The sequence below is a fragment of the Zootermopsis nevadensis genome, unplaced genomic scaffold (genome assembly GCF_977971745.1).
Source record: "Zootermopsis nevadensis isolate Lab colony 2312 unplaced genomic scaffold, Znev_1.0 Znev_ptg000029l, whole genome shotgun sequence".
Taxonomy (NCBI): Eukaryota; Metazoa; Arthropoda; class Insecta; order Blattodea; family Termopsidae; genus Zootermopsis; species Zootermopsis nevadensis.
In genome coordinates this window covers 252,186-260,004 of record NW_028259161.1, presented here as the reverse complement: position 1 = coordinate 260,004, position 7,819 = coordinate 252,186, and positions in this window count along the sequence as shown.

The following is a 7,819-nucleotide window of genomic DNA, read 5'->3' as shown; positions in this document are numbered from 1 at the left end:
CCGGCAGCTACCATATTGAGACGAGCCCTTACGGCCTGGTGATTATGGATCCAGTATGGCTCAGGTTACAGAATTTGTTTGTTGTAAAGTAATTAGTGGATCGTTTGGACCCGAGAGACAAGAATAAAAATAATTTATTTTAAAACAATTTGTACATATAGTGGCCATGCAGGAACTTCATTCTGGGTGTATTAATGAATATTTTAAGCATCCATTCACATACATTATTTTCTTGAAATTATTTGATTTTGTCAAGATATGAATGTGGAAGGTTCTACATTTATGGGAGCTTTATTATTAATTAGAACAGATATTATTTGCACCAGCATTGATTGGAGGCTTTGGTAATTGAAAGTAGGTTATACTGGAAAAGTATTTTCAAAGACTTGATTAATACGCAGTTAATCGAGAGGAAATGTTACAATTTTTCACGAAACTTTTAAAGGTTAGTACGAATTGTGGTGATCATATGTTCTCAGTACTGTTCATTCATTCTTATATGGGAATTGTCTTCGGTTAGTTCAGAATTCATTGCAAACGGCTTGAGTAAATTTCATGGCATTTCGAAATGATCGCACCCACGCACCATCTTCGTTCAGTCACAGTCAAAAGATTAATAAACAACCAAACCGGAAATGTCTCGCTCACAAGTTTCTTTTCAGTGATTCCCAGCAGGAAGTGGACCCAATTGGCGGTAATAATGGTGATGTTTTCATAACGATGCTACGTTGGTGATCTCGGTTGTGAAAGTGCGTCTTGTTTAAATATATTAGAATTTTGTGAGAATGTGATAATTGTGCTCATCTTCCCAAAGACACATCCAGTCAGCCATGGGGAAAAGTAAGTTTATTTTTAATATTTTACAAAGAAATCTAACCTTAAATTTCTGTAGCTTTCACTGTTTCTGCATAGAGTGCAGTGAATACGTAATAAGAATGACTGATATTGTAGCTACTGTCCATTGTCTGTGATTTGTAATAATTCTAAAAGTCTCTACGTTTTGAAGACTCGCGTTGTCTTCGTGTTCAGGTAACAACATGAGAAAGGGCATTGTCAATGGGAGGTAATCACTAACCTATCGTACCATAAAAGCGGCAGGTCGCGCAGGTTATGGTCCATCTGAGCGGTTTTGAGCTTTCCCACTAGCTCATTTCACATTATTATTAAATGTCCTATAATTGCTGTAACGACGACCATATTCATGTGGGATATTGTGGATAATTAACCAACTCCGTAGATCAGTGTCCTTGAGAAGCTAATAGTTGAGCCCGCCACCGTTCGAATCTAATCCCTACCCCAAACCTGATTTACCTAAGACCGATTTTAAAATTATACTCACGCCTTAGTGTTCAGACGTATAATTGTTTACGTTCATGGACTTTTAGGCTCCATTCGAGGTTTCGTTTGAACAAGATTTAATCTGCCAAACGAGTTTCGTTGGTAGGCTATACGTAATTCTACGAAAATACTGTGTAATACTTCTCTTCTGAGTAAATCACAGGTCTCTTGAAGTTTATTTTGTGGCTTCAAGATGTAATAAGTATTGTAACGGTTTGCAATTCGTCTGAACTTCTCAGAAATGCCTTTGATGTGTGGGATAACCAGCATCAGATTGCCTCTTACGTTTCTGTAGGATTTTGTGCCTTTGATAGAGACGAAGATGATGCGGATATTCTTTTCCCGAAAGGAAGTTTTCGTTTGTGTAGGTTCAGCAGCTCCGTGAGAGTGTTTTGACCTGAGTGGAGTTGCTTAGATTCACGACGGAGACAGCTTTTAACTCGTCAGGCACATGCAAAGAAGGAAGTGCTTCATTTTCGTGGTTCGCGCCGGAATTAGACGTGAGCACAAAGGATCGTCCGTCCGGGGATTTTTCGAGGCGTTTCCATATTTCGACTCCTGAAGGGGTCGTTCTTCACGAGTGACAATCGATAACGCACGCACACTTTCTTTTCGGTAAAAGATTAACTAGAGAATACGCGTAGTCACGGAACAGAGGAAATCGATGTGGGTTACGCGAGACGGTTTATTATTATGACGTCATGAGACAGTGACTCTCCCTGAAATATAAAATAGTCAGGCGCCGGCGACAAGTTGCGTCGGAACTCACAAAAATTAGCGTGTCATAGAGACATTGCAGATTTTGAGTGCAGCGTTGGTTTAAGCCGTGGGCTGGTGCGTGCAGATGAAGGCATTTAAAAGAACCCGATAAAGACGTGGCCCCATGGGTATTTAAGTGCGATGCGGGCACGCCAAGGTCATTGTTACGGCCCGCATTGCATTGTTGTTATTTCGGTTGTTTCACGGATGATACGGGCAATTTATTTCTGTTCGGAGGAGAAACGAGAACCCGAAACGCGTGCCTCGTTGGCTTTGGCCTTCCCCCCTCCCCCCCCCAGAATGAGGGACGGTTTTCATTTTTCAGCGCTCGGGTCGGCCCGCGATTACGTGTCGACGACTGCAGTCGATACAGTTCGGCTGCATATTTCAGAGGCGTCCTGTCACGCGACGTGACGTCTTGATGCGCTCCGGACACTTCTTTTGTCTTCTCGGCGGTATCTCGTAAGCGGTTGGTGGCGTCCTAATTGAGTGCACGGGCTGATCCTGATTACGCGCTCCCCTGGCGCGGCAATTAGCGGTTGTTACTCCCCAGGGGATCGTGCGAAGTCTAACGAAGCCAGGGCTCCTTGCGCCAGTCTTCTCGTCAGCGCTGGGACGAGAGGTCGGAGCTGCTCGACAGGTTTTCATTAAACGTGGTGGTCGTGACTGTTGATCGCACCGGGGGGTAGAGCGGCCGGAGCGTCAAGCTCGCATACGTCGGCCCCCAGTCCGGCGACTGCGGTGTCTCGTCGCTCTCACGTGCTGGCGTCTCTGTTTGGCTTTTGGTGCGAACGACTGCGGTGTCTCGTCTTCAGCTGAGTCGCTCTCCGCTTGTGAGGAAATGCAGGGTTTGTATTCTAATGCGTGACTTCAGGGCTTGAGGCCGAGGACCACTGCAGGGCAATGCTTGCGAAGGTCCTCGTGTTTCCTGACTGCACTGCACAAGGTAGCTACAACCGTTCTGTCCTTTAAATGACTACGAGGCACAGAGTCCTCGAGAAGCACGCGGTCGCTCACCCTGTTTCCCTAAGACCCATGTTAATTAATATTAGGCCTCCCATCTATGTCTTGGTCTTCTGAGTGGCCTCTTCCGTTCAGGCTTCCAACCAAACTCCTGTATTTCTCACCCTCTCACGCATTTCGTTGTCCTTGATTTTCCCACCTGAACTCTATTTGGCTAAGACTACAAATTACGAGCCTCCTAACTGAGGGACTTTTTCAAAATAGGCCACGGCATTTAGTCTACGTTCTGGTGTCCACTCGTCCTTTTGGAAGTTTAACGAAGATGCTGTCGTCGTTAGCTTATTCTGTCGTTCATAATTCAGAGGCCGGCGCTTTGTTCTTGCGACACTCCTCGTTACTCTGTCCGGTTCGCCGGCTCGCGATTGTTTTCTGTGGCGTCGCCATAGAAACGGACCACATCGTTAGCTTCAGAGTCCTCTCGGCCAAGTGAGCACGGTTCGTAGTGACTGAAGAAAATACCTTGATGCGACGGCAAATATTTGCCGCAACACCCTCCATTACCGTGATGTAGCCGCGCCCCGGTTGTTTGCCCCCGGAACAGGGCTGTTGGGATTGCGCTCGCTACAGGGCTTTAGCCCGAGTCAGTGTCGCCCCCCCCCCCCCCCGTAGGCAGGCGGTGGACAACAGTCAGAAGGAACACAGCCCTACGTGAGCCGAGGCTAAAGTCGGCCGGAGCTGCAGGAATTGAAATAGCTTCCAAGGTAAAAAGTGAACTATAAGACGTTTGGGATAGTGGAGACACAGTTCATCCCGGGGTTAGCGCGCCAAGAACCCGCGCAGAGCCGTGTGCCGAGGAGAAGAGAAAGGTCTTCTGCCCCTGTCCGGGTATCGAACCCCAGTGGTCCGGCCAGTAGTTGTATGTGTGCGCGAACTGCCTTCTCGCGTTGGGGTCTGTTAAGAATTATTGAATCGATAAGTTCGAGTGGGCGGGATGAGATCACTAGGAAGGCGTCGAAGGTAAGATAATATTATTATTATTATTTATTATTGACTGCAAATGGGTTTTTACCCGGTGGCAGTGACCCACAATAAGACACAACAAAACAACTGACACACAATACAAAAACACACATCCACTAATTAATCACAATACTTAGAGTAGAATATAAAGTCCGCTCTCAGCACATGAAAATTTTATCCCAAAGAACTACGGCCCTTCATCACTTGGAGACTTCCCTTATCACCATCTAATCCGCACTTAATAACCCTTTGCTTCTGACCCTCTTTCTAAAGGTGCCTAATTTACAGGGGAAAGACTCTAGCACGCCTGGAGGTAATTGGTTCCAGCTTCTTATGGTCCTATTTACAAAGGAATATTTGCCAACATCCGTTCTTTGTTTCCTAGTCCTAATTTTCCGACCATGATCGTCCCTGCCCAGGTAGAATGGCTTTAATAATCTATCCCCTATCATTTTCCAAGCCCGCCCCCCCCCCGTGTATGCTTTGAAAAGGGCGCACATTCGGGCTATCAATCTACGCTGTGCCAATGTTTCCCAACCAGATTCGTTCGTGAAATTTGCAAATTTAGCCGCTCTCTTCTGCACCCGATTTAGGGCTCTTACCTGCCCTTCACTGTAAGGGTCCGAACACACGGCTCCATATTCAAGTATCGGTCTCACTAGCGACGTATAAGCTAAACGTTTCGTATTGTTATTTCACTTTTTGAGTATACGCGTTACGAAATGGAGAGCCTTCCATGCTTTAATTAGTGTATAATTCACATGATCTGCCCAGCTCAGATCACTGCGAAAAAGTGTTCCTAAGTACTTAAAGCTATTTGCCTCTGGAATTAATTGATCTCCAAAAATGTACCTCAGCCTCTCCTTCGCCCTAGCTCTGTTGAAGCTGACAGCTTTACTTTTACGTGGATTTATCTTCAAATCTGTCTGTAACTTATCAATGTCACTGCTATCCATTATTTTCCTGAATATTACACAATCATCAGCGTAAAGCCGTGTATTTGAATCAATGTTTTTCCAAATATCATTAACATAAGCGAGGAATAGTAAGGGACCTAATATTCAAATGTTCCTTGTGGCGTTGATTCGTTTAACTCAGAATGGTGAGCTCTTGTGGAGCGCGGAGACTCGCGTCTGTGCTGAACAACATTCTACGGGTTTTACGAGACGGATAAAGACGGACCTTGGAACCAATCACAGTTGAGGACAGAATTGTGCCTATAGAGAGAGGTCTTGGAGTCGTGCTAATAGCGTTGCTCATTAATGTTATCCCGATACGGAGCCCGTCGTCTTCCGCGGCAGCGGGCTGCGTGATTGTGCCTCACTTGTTGCGCGGCGGGCGCACACAGAGGCTTCTCGCAAATCCTCGTCTGTCTGCAGAAGAAGCCGCTGAATCTGAACGAGATCAATATTGCGGCCTGCAGCGGCAGAGCGACCTAAGTCTCGCGCACCTGCGCCGCTCTTGTGGTCGCTCGCAAGCGAAAAGTAATAAACCGTGAAAGCGACGTTATCGTGCCAACCAACAGGTGGCGGGCAGAGCCGGGGCTCCCTCCGAGGGGCGCGCGACTCCGGCGCCTTGCGTCGTCGAGCTGGACGGAGTAATGCGCCTCGGACGCGGCTCGCTCGCGTGGAGTGACGGCTCCCTGTCTCTCTCTCTCTCCCCTCCCTCGGGAACTCCGTCATTCTTGCTCTGTGATGGACTTGAAGATTGAAAAGTGGCCGCTAACAAAGTCTGGGCGCATCAAGTTATTACACGGAGCGGGCGCCCTCGAAATTGGTTCTGACCCATTTAGGCTTCCGTCATTGTCCTGGAGAAAGCCTACAAATTGGATTTGAATCGAGTTTCTCCATCGCGAGGGTGCCGCGAGATGTGGGTCACTTGTCGGAATGTTGTTTCTTTAACGACGATGTATTAACTGCTTACGGCGTCAGACAACCGTCGTGTCCATAGGAGCTGGAGGAAAAGGACTTTCCGGAACGTGAAGTATCAGTGCCTTCGTTCGGGTGAACGCGTTGTCCTCCGCGTAAGTCAGGGACTGACTGCGAAGCCTAGGCCACGGTCATTCTCATTCTCCGTCTTCCGCCCTGCCCTCGCCGCCGCGTTCCTGCAGAGATTGTCCCATTTGTCTGGAGCGGCTGGAACGCGATCCGAGGCCAGGGCGTTGTCGTGGCTCACTTGGAGGGACTGAGGAAAACCGCTGGCCCCTAGCTAATGCGCATAACGAAGCAGATGTCAATTAATTAGGACACTCGTCTGCGCGCGACGGCCGCTTGTGCCTCTGATGCGCTCGGCGCTGAGCGGACATCCCGTTGCCTGGCGACGTGTTGATTCGATTTGCATCGTGTAACGACGCGTAATTTTGAAACTAATCATCGACGCAGTATCATTATTCGGACGCTTTATGAGCGTCGTTGAAGGAATGCGGGGCGGCGGCCCCGGTCAATTTCGGTCGTCGTTGTTTAGGTTGCGAGTGTCGCACGTCGCACGTCCAGTACCAACGGCGCGATAACGATCTGGGAATTTAAACAAGAAGAAGCTTCCTGCACTTCGGAATATGAACTTGCGTTGGTCGTACGTGGATCAGCAACTTATTTGAGGGGGAGGGTGGGGGGGGGTTGAAAGAAAACCCCCCCCCCCCCCGGAGCACAACGAAGCTGTGAGTGAGTCGAGGAGAGGATTTGAGGCAGAGAGAGAGAGGGCCGGAGGAGAATCGCGGAGCAGCTCCGTGCAATCGATAAGATGTCAGGCCGGGGCGAATCTTTTTCGAATTTAGCCGCGCCCGCAACAGCAGAGCGTTTGGTGCGTAATCCTCTCTCGCTCGCTCGCTCTCTCTACCTGCCGCCAATATGCATATTTGATGTGATTTTAATGTGCGCCCCGCACATGCATAAGCCTCTTATGTTGCAGCTCAGGGAGGATCTGGTACAGGCCGGGCCACGAGTAGCGCAACACAGCGGCTTGCAGCCTTAAAGCTCCCTGACGCCCCCCCCCCCCCCAAAAAAAAAGCAGCTTGACAGACCAGGCGTTGGAAGGGAAATCGGTGCTGACCATTTTGGGCCAAACACTGACACTAGATCTAGTAAGGTCGAGCGTCTTTTTGTGTTGAAACGCGCGAGAAGGTGGCGGAGTGTATGGAGGTCGTGTAGGAATGAGATGTGAGACGGACAGGCCCGCAGCGGCGAGGAAGGGACTGCGAAGGCGAAGAGAGGAAGTTCTTCGATGAATTTCAGGGGTTATGACGCAACAAGTGAACTGCCGCGCGCCTCGTGTTGTGACGCGGAGAGACTCGAGGCTGTCAAGAGGTCGTAGGCGTGGATCGTGTCGCCCACAGCCACAGCCTGGTTTTTGTTTCAGGGCGACGTTCTTTGCCTCTCAGGTAGTTCACGCAGAAAGAACTGAAGATCTGTCGTCGTAAGATGGCGCTCACATGTGACGGACAGTCGTGGATGTTCCCGACATTTTGTTCCACCCCCACACACATTCCTCCACAAGGAGATTAACCCTTTCCGCGTGCGCCGAATCGGCCAATCGCAGTGCAGGAATTCGGTCCAGCCCCCCCAGAATCCGTGAGACGTGCCGCGGACTCCCCCCCCCCCCCCCCATCGACGAGGTTTCAGTTCGGATTTCTTTGCATTGTTTCTCGGTCAGTGGCGGCGACTGACAGACGGCGGACTGGGCTCTCTCTGAGAATCCTTCGTTGGCCTTCGCCGTCATCAAAACTCACCGTGGCTGTGCCTGT